Source organism: Enhydra lutris, unplaced genomic scaffold (assembly GCF_002288905.1).
Source record: "Enhydra lutris kenyoni isolate GAN:26980312 unplaced genomic scaffold, ASM228890v2 scaffoldscaffold18, whole genome shotgun sequence".
Classification (NCBI taxonomy): Eukaryota; Metazoa; Chordata; class Mammalia; order Carnivora; family Mustelidae; genus Enhydra; species Enhydra lutris.
In genome coordinates this window covers 20,420,019-20,432,086 of record NW_019154102.1, presented here as the reverse complement: position 1 = coordinate 20,432,086, position 12,068 = coordinate 20,420,019, and the positions used below count along the sequence as shown (strand labels likewise).

The 12,068-nt window shown below is 44.7% G+C and overlaps 1 protein-coding gene across 1 annotated transcript in view; it reads right to left on the bottom strand.

Moving 5' to 3' along the window:
• Positions 1-1,281, bottom strand: part of LOC111147988 (annexin A4) — a 72,284-nt gene extending 71,003 nt beyond the window's left edge. Inside the window, exon 1 of the mRNA XM_022504326.1 lies at positions 1,182-1,281. The gene's annotated coding sequence lies outside the window, so the exon portion shown is untranslated. The remainder of the gene's footprint in view (positions 1-1,181) is intronic.
• Between the last annotated feature and the right edge of the window lie 10,787 nt (positions 1,282-12,068).

The window sequence follows — 12,068 nt, the reverse complement described above, 5'->3', positions numbered from 1 at the left end:
TGTGTGTGTGTGTGTGTGTGTGTGTGTGTGTGTGTGTGTGTGTGTGTGTGTTTCCCCCAAAACAACAGAAATCTGGCCTGAGCTGAATCTAAGGGATCTGGCCTTGACCAGATAGGGCTGGGCTCTGGGAAAGAAGCCCGTTTTGGGTGGCTGTGATTACCCATCTCATTCCTGCTTCCTTCTCTCCTGCTTCCCCTTCCACCTGTGTCTTCTGAGAATTCCCTGGTAAGGAAACGGCTAAGGTTTGGCAATCAGAAGTGTTACCTGCAATGTAAGGAGGAGGTGGGATGGGTAATTTGGAGGGGGTGACCCTATCCATTCTTTCCACTGTCAGCTGGAGAAAGCAGAGGCCCACGTGTCATGGAAGGTGTGGGTTACTCAGTGCTGCTCACAAACGCGCATCACCCCAGAGAGCACTTATAGGGGGCCAGATTGTTGAAAAGCAAAAGCCTCTTTGGCCCCATAGTCTCCCGCTAGTCAAAGTCAAGACAAAACAGTGAGACGGCCCCTGGCAGACTCAAGTCATAGATCTCATAAGAATAACATATTCCCGCGGCGCCTGGGTGGCTCAGGTCATGATCTCGGGGTCTTGGGATCAAGCCCTGCATCGCTCTCTGCTCGGCAGGGAGCCTGCTTCCCCCTCTATCTCTGACTGCCTCTCTGCCTACTTGTGATCTCTCTGTGTCAAATAAATAAATAAATAAAATCCTTAAAAAAAAAAAAAAGAATAACAGATTTCCATACGCCAGCCAGACATTCTACTGAGGGCATTAGATACATGAGGAAAGAAAGGGTAAGAAACTAGGAAAACTGAGTAAGTGTCTTAAAAGGAGAAAAGAAAGAAGTAAAAAGAAAACTTAGGTATTACACTGAGCCAGCTGCGAGGAGTACTAACTCAGTCCTTTCTTGTTAATGCCACAGTTCTTGGTACATAAACTCAATAAATAACCGCTGTGGTCTCCGACCCGTCTCCATTCTGAGCTGTATAAACTATTCCTTCTGGACGGTGCCTGGGGATACCCGCCGGGGCTGCAGGCGCCCGCTCCACCCTTTGGCCGCCCAAGCCCCGCCCGCAGGCCGGCGGCGGGCACCCCCTCCTGGGCGCGGCACAGGGCTGTTCCCCCGAGGGTGCTGCGACCGCTTCCCCGAGCCCAGGATCCCCGGCCCGGGTCCCCCCTTACCGCTCGAGCCGAGATGGGGCCCCACTCGTCCCCCGCGGCCGGTCAGATCACACCCTAGAGGGGCCGGGCAGCGGGTATTATCCCGGGCGGACCCGCCCCACTTCGGGGTGGAGACTGAGTCCGAGTTCCTGGTTGTCCCTCTGCACACGGGACCGGAAAATCCTCCGGGTGGGGTGGGGTGGGGTGGGGGCGAAGCGCACCTGGAGCTTGGGCCCGGGACCGCTGCGCCTGGCGCCTAGCTGGAGACCAGCCTTGCCCCTGAGCCTGGGGCTGCGTCCCCGGCACGTGCCCGCGCCCCGCCGGGGACCGGACACGCAGTTCAGGCTCTGCGGTCTCGTCGCCCTCCGGGATAGCACCGCCTGCCCCGCCCCGTCCAGCCCCGCGCCTCCCTCCGCGGACTCCGAGCACTTGGACTTTCCGGGTCTGTGGCTCCCAGGCGCCCCAACACTCTCGGAGGTGCGAGTATCCTCCCTGCGGCCGCGGGGGCCGGAGTCCCGCCGCGAATCACAGCTTCTTCCTGGGGAAACTGCATTTTCTCTCGCTCCGTCTGGGCCAGAGCAGTGGGAAGTGAAATCACCAAGGCACATTGTTTCTCTCTTGCACATTAAAACAAATACCCACCAAAAGGCCCCAGCAGCTCCCCATCTCCCTTGAGGAAATGGAGTTCCCTTTCCTTTGGAAGGAGACCTTCCTTCGGGAATAGGAGTGCAGAGCAGCTTTTTCTCTCCTCCCCAGTAAATGACCAGGGTTTGGAACTGGTGGGTAGCCCCTAGGTTCGGCCCGGGAGCGGCGCTCAGGCGGTGTAGACCAGTTATATGCATTCGTTTCTGCCTCCCCGAGTGACGCTGGCCTCTTGAAGGCACCTACTAAGCCTAGGTCGTCCTGGCACACGTGCCTAGTATCGGTTTCAGCACATAGTAGGTGTTTGGTGCTTGCAGAATGAATCCTTTGAGCCTACCCGCAAATTCGGATATTATTTAACAGAGGGTGGGTAGCTTGGGGGAGTGTGTTTGTTATCCAATAGAGCAAAATCCAAGTGGCTACTGCACCCTTAAAACCAGAGAGGTAACTTTAAATCGGGAGGATTTAGTAAAAGGAGGAGGTTTGACATGGTCTTTTTTTTTTTTTTTTTTTTAAGATTTTATTTATTTGACAGAGAGAGAGATCACAAGTGGGCAGAGAGGTAGGCAGAGAGAGAGAGAGGAGGAAGCAGGCTCCCCACAGAGCAGAGAGCCCGGTGCGGGACTCGATCCCAGGACCCTGAGATCATGACCCGAGCCGAAGGCAGAGGCTTAACCACTGAGCCACCCAGGTGCCCCTTGACATGGTCTTTTAAGAACATGGATTTTAAAATCAGAGTGATTTAGATTATAGACCTCATTCTGCCCCTTTTCTCTGCTTTGATAACTTAAAGTTTCTAGCTTCAGTTTATGAACTAATCTAGAGGAAACAAAATCAGGATGAAAAAGAATGAAACAGGATCATTCATTTCCTCAGAGTAATTAGAGAGACTATTGCATTCCTTAAAAAGTAACAATTAGGGGCGCCTGGGTGGCTCAGTTGGTTGGGCGTCTGCCTTTGGCTCAGGTCATGATCTCAGATCCTGGGATCAGCCCCGCATGGGGCTCTCTGCTCAGCAGGAAGCCTGCTTCCCCCTCTCTCTCTGCCTGCCTCTCTGCCTACTTGTGATCTCTCTCTCTCTGTGTCAAATAAATAAATAAAATCCTTAAAAAAAAAAAAGTAACAATTAGGCTACTCTAAAAATAAGTAAAAGGTTTGAGAATGGAGCTGATGCTCTCTGCCAAGATCACCTTTGCCAGGCAGGTACACCTAGCTCACAACCGCCCTTTTCTCCTATAAATGCCCTCACACACGGTTGAGGAGCCACAGTCCAAAGCTAACTTTCTGAGTACAAAAGGTCAGAAGTAAATTTGTGATACCCTTCCTATTCTAGAGCTCCTGTGGGCTTGGACTGGAGCTAAATTTCTAAGAAACCACATCCGTGCTCTGCTGCTCCTTTGCACTCTCCTGCTCGTGTCAAGTACAGGGTTTCCCGAGAATGAGCCCATAAAGTTAAGCACTTACACAAGAATCTCTATCTCGGTCTCTGCTTCTAGGGAGACTGATCTAAGACAGAGTATTAAAAAAATTAATACTGTTGAAATTAAAGACTCAAAGGAGACTTTTTAAAAAAAATTGTATTTATTTTTTTTAATTTCTTTTCAGTGTTCCAGAATTCATTGTTTATGCACCACACCCAGTGTCCTCCATAATACCCACCACCAGGCTCACCCAATCTCCCACTCCCCTCCCCTCCAAAACCCTCAGATTATTTTTCAGAGACCCATCTCTCATGGTTCGTCTTCCCCTCAAATTTTCCCCAACTCACTTCTCAAAGGAGCCTTTAAAGATAGCAGAATGAACACATGTCTTTGCCTCCCCTCTCTCTTGAAATTCAAACAAAACAAGAGCAGATTTTTTTTTTTAAATCTCACAAGAACAATTAACAAGAGAAGAAAAAGAATGAGATTTTGGAAGGTGGAAAGCAGATAGACCTAGATCATGGACCTAGCAGACTTGAGAAAAGGGGATTCCTGAGCCCAGAGTAGATCAAGCCAGGTCAATCAGGTCAAGAAGTGACATAGTATGGCAGAACTTCTCAGACTATGTAGGTCTTGCTACATCAGGGCGCTTCTGAAAGTGGTTATAGACTTAAGAATAGAAACAGCGGATTTTGTCTAAGTCTCTGGAATCCCCAAGACCACACCGCGGCCACCACCCCTCTCCCACTTTGGTAAAAGACTGGAACCATATCTCTGGAGGGCATAAGGCAGAGGGTCTCCTGAATGGGGCATACCGGGTGTAGTCAAGTTGTTCTGGTTATTTAAGTCTCCCTCCCAAAGTACCTCAAAACTTGGGGACTTTAAACAACCACCATTTTATGGTATCTCATGATCTCGTGGGTTGGGCAATTCTCTGTTCCACATGACATCAACAAAGGTCACCTAGTGGTATTCAGCTGACAGGGAGGTCAGTCTGGAGGCTTCACTCACATGTTTGGTATCATGGCAAGGGGAGCTGGGAGGCTGGCCTTAGCTGGCATCTGACTAAGCATGCTCTCTCCACATGGCAGTTCCGGGGTTGTATTTCCTACACGGAGACTCAGGCTCCCAGAAAGGATGCTCCAAGAGACCCAGGAAGTAGTAGGCTTCTTACCACCTAGGTTCAGAAGCCCCTGAATGTTATTTCCATTACATCCTATAGGTTATGCAAATCAGTAAGGCTAGCCCAGACTCAAGGGAAGGGGAATTGGGCTCCATCCCTGAATGGGGGGATTAACAAAAATTTTGCAGTGTTAAATAACAAAAACTCAGCCAAGTACATTTTAAAGATCCCCTTGGCTTTATTAATTGCTTCATGAATCAGGCAGCGCCCTATCTAGCAATGAGACAGGAACTCCAAAGGGCCACAGAAAGGGAAAGATTGTTAAAGGTAGGGAGAGAGTGGAAAAAAGGAAATTATTAGCAAAGAATCCATTGTTTTAGAGAAGGTTGCGCTCCTAAGGGGAACAGATGAGGTCTACCAGTAAATTTCCTAGTGTTAATCAGGAAATTCCATGACTGGTTAAAGGTTACGTTCCTGGGGGTGGGGGTCTGGTAGAACTGCAGTCAGGTTAGGTATTAAGTCTTGGTTTAATGACTTGGGGGCTCATCCTAAGTGATGTCATTTTGGGCCTGTCGTTTTCTACTTAAACAGCGGCCACCCTTAGCAAGGGAAATCGCACTGAAATTGAGTATCTATATGAAACTTAATATGAGGAATATTGAGCTAGTCAGTGTTCTTCCTTATGTGGTTTCTCCACTACTGGCAGCCAGAATGTGGAGTTTGGAATATTCTTCCTTGGGGAGAGTAAAGACCTACAAAGACCATCAGGTACTCCATGAAACTAGAGCAACCCTTTAGTGAACTTATCCTAGTGAAGTCCTACCCACCTGCACATAGCGTCCAGGTCACATTTAAGATCTCACTTTTAGGGGTGCTAGATAAAATCGAGGACACCTAGTTAAATGGAATTCCAGGTAAACAATAAATAATTATTTACTAAAGTATAGAATACTTACATGCCATAGGTATGTCCTAAATATTGCATAGGATACACTGATCCAAAACATTGTTTATCTAAAATTCAAATTTAACTATATATCCTGTTTCATTTCATTTTGCTAAATCTGACACTCTTCAATAAGAACAGATAGCTGAAAGTCATCAGAATTTAAGAGAAGGATCTGACATAAATCAGAACAGGAAAAAAGAAACTTCAAAGAAACAGAGTATGTAGAGAGAGGAAAACTTCTAAAAATCTATTATCAATTTCCCTTGAGAAATAAAAAGAACTAGAATAAAAACAGAATAGAGTCTCTAAAAAAATGAACACTCAGCACCAAATTGAGTTCTTGTAAATTAAAAACATGATAGCAAGGGGGCACCTGGGTGGCTCAGTTGGCTAAGTGTCTGCCTTCGGCTCAGGTCATGATCCCAGGGTTCTGGGATCGAGCCCTGCATCAGACTCCCTGCTCAGTTGAAAGCCTGCTTCTCCCTCTCCCACTCCCCCTGCTTGTGTTCTCTCTCTCTTACTCTCTCTGATAAGTAGTAAAATCTTTAAAAAAATATACAGCAAAAATGAAAAACTCAGTACAGTGGTAAGAAGACAAAATTAAGGAAATATCCTAGGATGTATAGACAAAAGGCAAAAAGGAGAGAAAGATAATATTTGAAAACCAGTCCAAGACATCTGGGAAATAGAGAAGAAATCAATTAAATAATCCAATTATATATTTTTAGAACTACAGGATATTGCTACCTGAAACCAGCTTTGCCTCTTGGTGAGTGTCGAGACAAAAGACACAACCAATCCATAATCTAGGAAAAGAAAGTGTTTTACTTGTAACATGTAAAAGAGAACATCGGGTGGATATTTTCCACTGTAGTGTCTCCTGAAGAGTGGGGGATGTTTTAAGTTAAGCGCTCACACATATTCATGCAAGGGTTTGTGCAATGAGGAACTAGGCAGGGATTTGGGGTAAAGGTCATTTTAAGGGAATAGAGTCCAACGTCTGAAGCTAATGATGTACTATAAGTTGGCCAATTGAATTTCAATTAAAAAAGATAAGAGAGTCCAGGTCAAAGTCACAAGCTGGCAAGGGTCAGCGTCATCAATTCTCTGGCTCCAGTTGGTCTGGTATCTGAGCACTCAAAGAAGTTTAATATCCAGGGGTGTCTGGGTGGCTCAGTCATTAAGCAGCTGCCTTCAGCTCAGGTCATGATCCCAGAGTCCTGGGATCGAGCCCCACATCAGTGGGGAAGCCTACATCTCCCTCTTCCACTTTCCCTTCTTGTGTTCCCTCTCTCACTGTGTCTCTCTGTCAAATAAATAAATAAAATCTTAAAAAAAAAAAAAAAAAAAAGAAGTTTAAGATCCTGCAAAGAAGAACTACAACAGGCCAGTCTTCATTTTTGAATTAGCCCTGCGAGTTTTACCACTGATTTATTGTCCCTGATATGATTATGTTATCTACTGGCCTAAGAGTGACTGATCTTACATTCTTTTTTTTTTTTTAAGATTTTTAAAAAAAATTTTATTTATTTAACAGACAGAGATCACAAGTAGGCAGAGAGGCAGGCAGAGAGAGAGGAAGGGAAGCAGGCTCCCTGCTGAGCAGAGAGCCCAATGCAGGGCTCGATCCCAGGACCCTGGGACATGACCTGAGCTGAAGGCAGAGGCTTTAACCCACTGAGACACCCAGGCGCCCCTTGATCTTACATTCTTTCACAAGGTAGTGGGGGGCCTGAAATGACGTTTCTTATGTCAAGAAACCTATGTCTGTCTTTTTTCTGAACACCCCTAATTCTTTCTGCTTACTGTTGTGCCCGAGTTGTCACATCCGAGAGACCAAGGAGCCAAGCACCGATGCAATCACACGAGGGTTTATTCGACAAGCTTAAGCTTGGGCCCAAGAATACCCGACACAGTGGAGTAGGGACTTGGACCCTGAGCTTAGTTAAGGCAGGGGTATTTATGGGTTCCTGTTACTAAAGCAGGGTAGGGGGTTTCTCTGGAACCAAAGCAGGGTGGGGCTTCCTGGAACTAAAGTAGGGTGGGGCTCCTTAGAACTAAAGTATAGTAGGGGAAAGTTCAGCCCTTGGGCACAGGGGTCTGAGATGGCTGTACTTATGCTAAGGCTAAACCTGAGGTGGGATGGCCTTGATTTTTCTCGGCCTCCACACTTACAAGTTAAGTTTCCACATTGAAAGTGCACATTGAACCCAGCACAATGGACAAAAACAGAATCACATCAAGGTATATCATGATAACATTTCAGAAGACCAGGGAAACAGAGAAGATCTGACAAGCATCCAGAGGGAAAAATGAGGTTGCGTAACTGGAGGGGAGGGGTAGAATTTCTTCTGCCTTTCAAGGTCCTTCGAGCTGGACTAAGAATCAAATCGACATGAGACAGATTAACACAAGAAAGTCAAATTTAATAGCATACATACAGGAAATCCCCACAGACATGAGAATTCCAAAGATAGGGAGGCTATGAGTCTGAGGATACAAAGGGGAGAAAGACCATTAGCAGGAAGGTGAGAGGAGATATTTGGAAAACAAAAGTTGCCCTATTATGTAGGTAAGTTTCTCAAGTAAAGAGGAAATCTGTTAATAGCTTTCTTCCTAGTACGGGCAGGCAGCTGGGGGAGAGGTAAAGAGCTTTTCTCAAATCAGCTGGGTTTTGATTGCTTTTAACTCCAAATAACGTTTGTGCCAAGCAGCCATCTTGGAGCAACCTGCCATTGACCCTTACAATACAAAGGATCAAGAACCAGAATGGCATCATATTTCTCCATAGCAACACATCAAACTGAGAGACTATGGAATAATGCCTTTACAATTCTGAGAGACAATTATTTCCAGCATAGATTCTCATAGCCACTCAAGCTATTGGTCAAGCACAGGGGTAAATAAAGTTATTTTTAGCCATGCAAGATTTCAAAAAGTTGATCTTCTGTCTATCTTTTCTTGGGAAGCTTTCAGATGGTATGTTCCATTGAAACAAGTAGGTAAACCAATATTTTTTTTTAAAGTTATTGAATAGTACAGTAGACAATTGAAACTGAATGGCAGGGAAGATTGTTCAGTGGACACTGTCGTTATTGATCTCTAATTCTCTGTAACTGTAGAGTATAGCTAATATCTATATGAGCACTTACTATGTGCTGGTCACTATTTCAGGTACTTTAGATATACAGTTTTAGTCAATAAACCCTCACAACAGCTCTATCAGTTAGATACTCACAGAGAGTAGGTGTCAATAAGTATTACTATTGATGGTATACAGTCATTTATTAATTCAACAAAATTGTGTCAAACTTCCTGTGACAGAGTGTATTGGCCCAAGAAAAGTGACACGTTGTGTGGCTCTCAAGGCTGAGTCTTTATTTTTTTTTTAAAGACTTTATTTATTTATTTGACAGACAGAGATCACAAGTAGACGGGGGAGGGGGGGGAGAAGCAGACTCCCCGCTGAGCAGAGAGCCCAATGCAGGACTCAATCCCAGGACCCTGGGATCATGACCCGAGCCAAAGGCAGGGGCTTAACCCACTGAGCCACCCAGGCGCCCCTCTCAAGGCTGACACAGCTTCCGTCTACTTCTCTTGCTCAGAAAAAATGCCTGTGGAGCCTCGAGTGGCTGTGTGAGGCAAGCAGATCTGCCCTGAGGACACCATGCTGCACAGAGCACGTGGACAGAGCCCAGGAGGCTTAAGAGAGAGGCAGAGAAGCCCCTGCTATTCCCACCCTGGCAGTTTGAACTTCCCAAGTCCCAGTGCCTGCCGGACATGTGGATGAAAAAGGCTTTGAGAGGACTCCCTCATCTTCTCTGTCTCATGGAAGCCAGCTGAGAGACCCTGCATGAGAACCACCTGGCTGAGCCCAGTCGCTCACCAGAATCAGGAGAGATGACAATAGTCAATGATTGCTGGGGTTATTTTATAGAGCAATAGATAACCAGAACTCTTCCAGAGAAGAGTGAGGGGTTAGCCCAGTCTTCTGACTCTCCTTTCCCAATGCTTCTTGAAGTGGACTAAGGTAAAAAGGGAGAATTTTTACTCTGAATGGCAAGCTCCTCTCAGATATGGATATGGAGTCTGGCTGTTTGCCAGGAAGGAGGCAAGGACAAAGGCCAAATAACCTTTGGCCCCTTGGGACAGTGGCTTTGTAAAATACTGGGAAGAAATCTTGCAGGGGTGACATTCCTTGCCAGCTGGCTCACTCTACATTCTTTTCAGGCTGCCAGAAGGTAACCATGCTTCAGCTTAAGATATGAGAAGAGGATTATAACAGCATCCAAACAGACAGGCAGGGAGCCAAGAAGAATTAGCTCATCCTGTTTGGGAACAAATGGAAAGCATACATAAAACTTTAAACATTCAAGGATGAGTAAGCATAAAAAAGTATATAGAACTATGAAAAACTATGAAAAAGTCCTGGAACATAGAAACAAAAACATAACATCTAAAAGGCAAAAAAACTTAAAAATTTTTTTGCAATATGAAGCAAAAATAATTTTTTTAAGGATTTTATGTATTTATTTGAGAGAGAGGAAGAGGGGGAGAGAGAGAGAGAGAGTGCGTGAGTGCATGTGAGCGGGGAGGGGGAGGGTAGAGGTAGAGGTAGAGAATCCTAGGCAGATTCCCTGCTGAGCATGGAGCCTGGCTCCCTGAGGGCTTGACTTACACATTACCCTGAGATCATGACCTGAGCTGAAATCAAGAATTGGACATCCAACTGACTGAGCCACCCGGGTGCCTGGCAGAAATAAATTTTAAACAGTGTCTGCTATGACTTTGACAGATAAACTAAAGAACATATCAGTAATCCAAACAATATTTTAATGACATAGAATTAATAGTTATGAACTAAACTGGACTCCATATTCTACAGAGAAAGCACCTTCTTTTCTTTTCTTTTCTTTTCTTTTTTTTTTAAGGTTTTATTTATTTATTTGACAGACAGAGATCACAAGCAGGCAGAGAGGCAGGCAGAGAGAGAGGAGGAAGCAGGCTACCCACAGAGCAGAGAGCCTAATGTGGGGCTCGATTCCAGGACTCTGGGATTATGACCCGAGCCGAAGGCAGAGAGGCTTTAATCCACTGAGCCACAGAGGCGCCCCAAGCACCTTCTTCTCAATTGCCTACTGAATATTTACAAAAACTAATGGAATATTTATTTGCATGAAAATCCTCATTAAATTCCAAAATAAAAATAGGGTTTGAATCTCAGCTCTACCATTTATTAGCTGGAGACTCAAAGAAAGTCACTGATCGTTTCTGTGCCTCAGTTTTCTCATCCATTAGTGGGAATAACGATAGTACCTACCTCATAGGTGTAATAAGGATTAATTGACTTAATATATGTAAATTTTGAAGTTCTTGGTCCATTGTAAGCTCTATATTAGTTCTGGCTATTTTTCTGATAACAGCTATATAAAGTTAAAATTCAATAATAAAACTTTTTTTTTTTTTTTATTTGAGAGAGAGAGAGAGAGAGAGCGAGCATGAGAGGAGAGAGGTCAGTGGGAGAAGCAGACTCCCTGCTCAGCAGGGAGTCTGATGTGGGACTCGATCCCAGGACTCCAGGATCATGACCCGAGCCGAAGGCAGTCGCTTAACCAACTGAGCCACCCAGGCGTCCCTCAATAATAAAACTTTTTAAAAAGATTTTATTTATTTATTTGAAAGAGAGCAAGTGAGAAACAAAGCATGAGTGGAGGGGGATGGGCACAGGGAGAGGGAGAATCAGATTCCCTGCTGAGCAGGGAGCCCACCATGGGGCTCAACCTGGGACCCTGGGATCATGACCTGAGCTGAAGACAGATGCTTAACTGACTGAGCCACCCAGGCACCCTTCAGTAATAAAACTTTTAACCAATCACTCCTTTCCTCAATCAATAGTATTTGCTACCATCTAATATGTGTGTGTGTGTATGAATGCCATGTTTGGGGGCTCTAAAGGAAGCTAACTTTGACACCATCCTTCAAGATATTTCTCTGTTGTCTCCTAGAATCCATTGGTATCAAAGAAAAATCTGATGTTAAACTGATTCTTGTTCCTTTGTAGGTAATCTAGTTTTTCTCACTAGAAAAATTTAAGATGTTTTCCCCCTTTTTATACATTTAGGAGTAGGAACTGTTTCTCTAGTCCTGGTTGGCATTCTTAGGTCTGTTCATTCCAACGACTTGACTCTTCTGAATCAGAGTGCTCTTCTTTTAGATTATCTCTCTCCCATTAGCTCCATTCTTTTGGTCTGGAATTTTTGTTTGATGCTGTAGGAACTTTTGACCTTATCTTCCATGTCACTAAACTTCTCTTTCATTGGTTGTTTTTGTTTCTTTTTGGTTTTGTTTTTGCTTTAGTCCTTTACCTCTGAGTTTGAGAGACTCTTTAGGATTAATCTTACATGTTCATTCATTCCGTTTTCAGTTATGTCCATTTTATTCAGCCCATCTACCACATTTTTAAAAATATAGCTTTTATTTTAATCAAAGTTGCAAATGCACAGAGTTATATTTATTTTAATCAAAGTTGCAAATACACAGGATTTTGAGAGGTAAAGAGTTCTACGAGGCTTGTTGCAACAAGAATGGCAGTACCCCATCTCCTCTTCTCCGTCTTTCTGCCAGGCAACTAGTGCTGCTTTAGGCACAAACTCATTGGGGCATCATAGAATCCAGTGATTCCTGAAGTTATATAATAGGGCATCCCAATCACAAGTCACAGCAGTGTTTTTGGCTTATTTAAAAAAAAAAATTCTATGAAAGCTTCGTAAGAG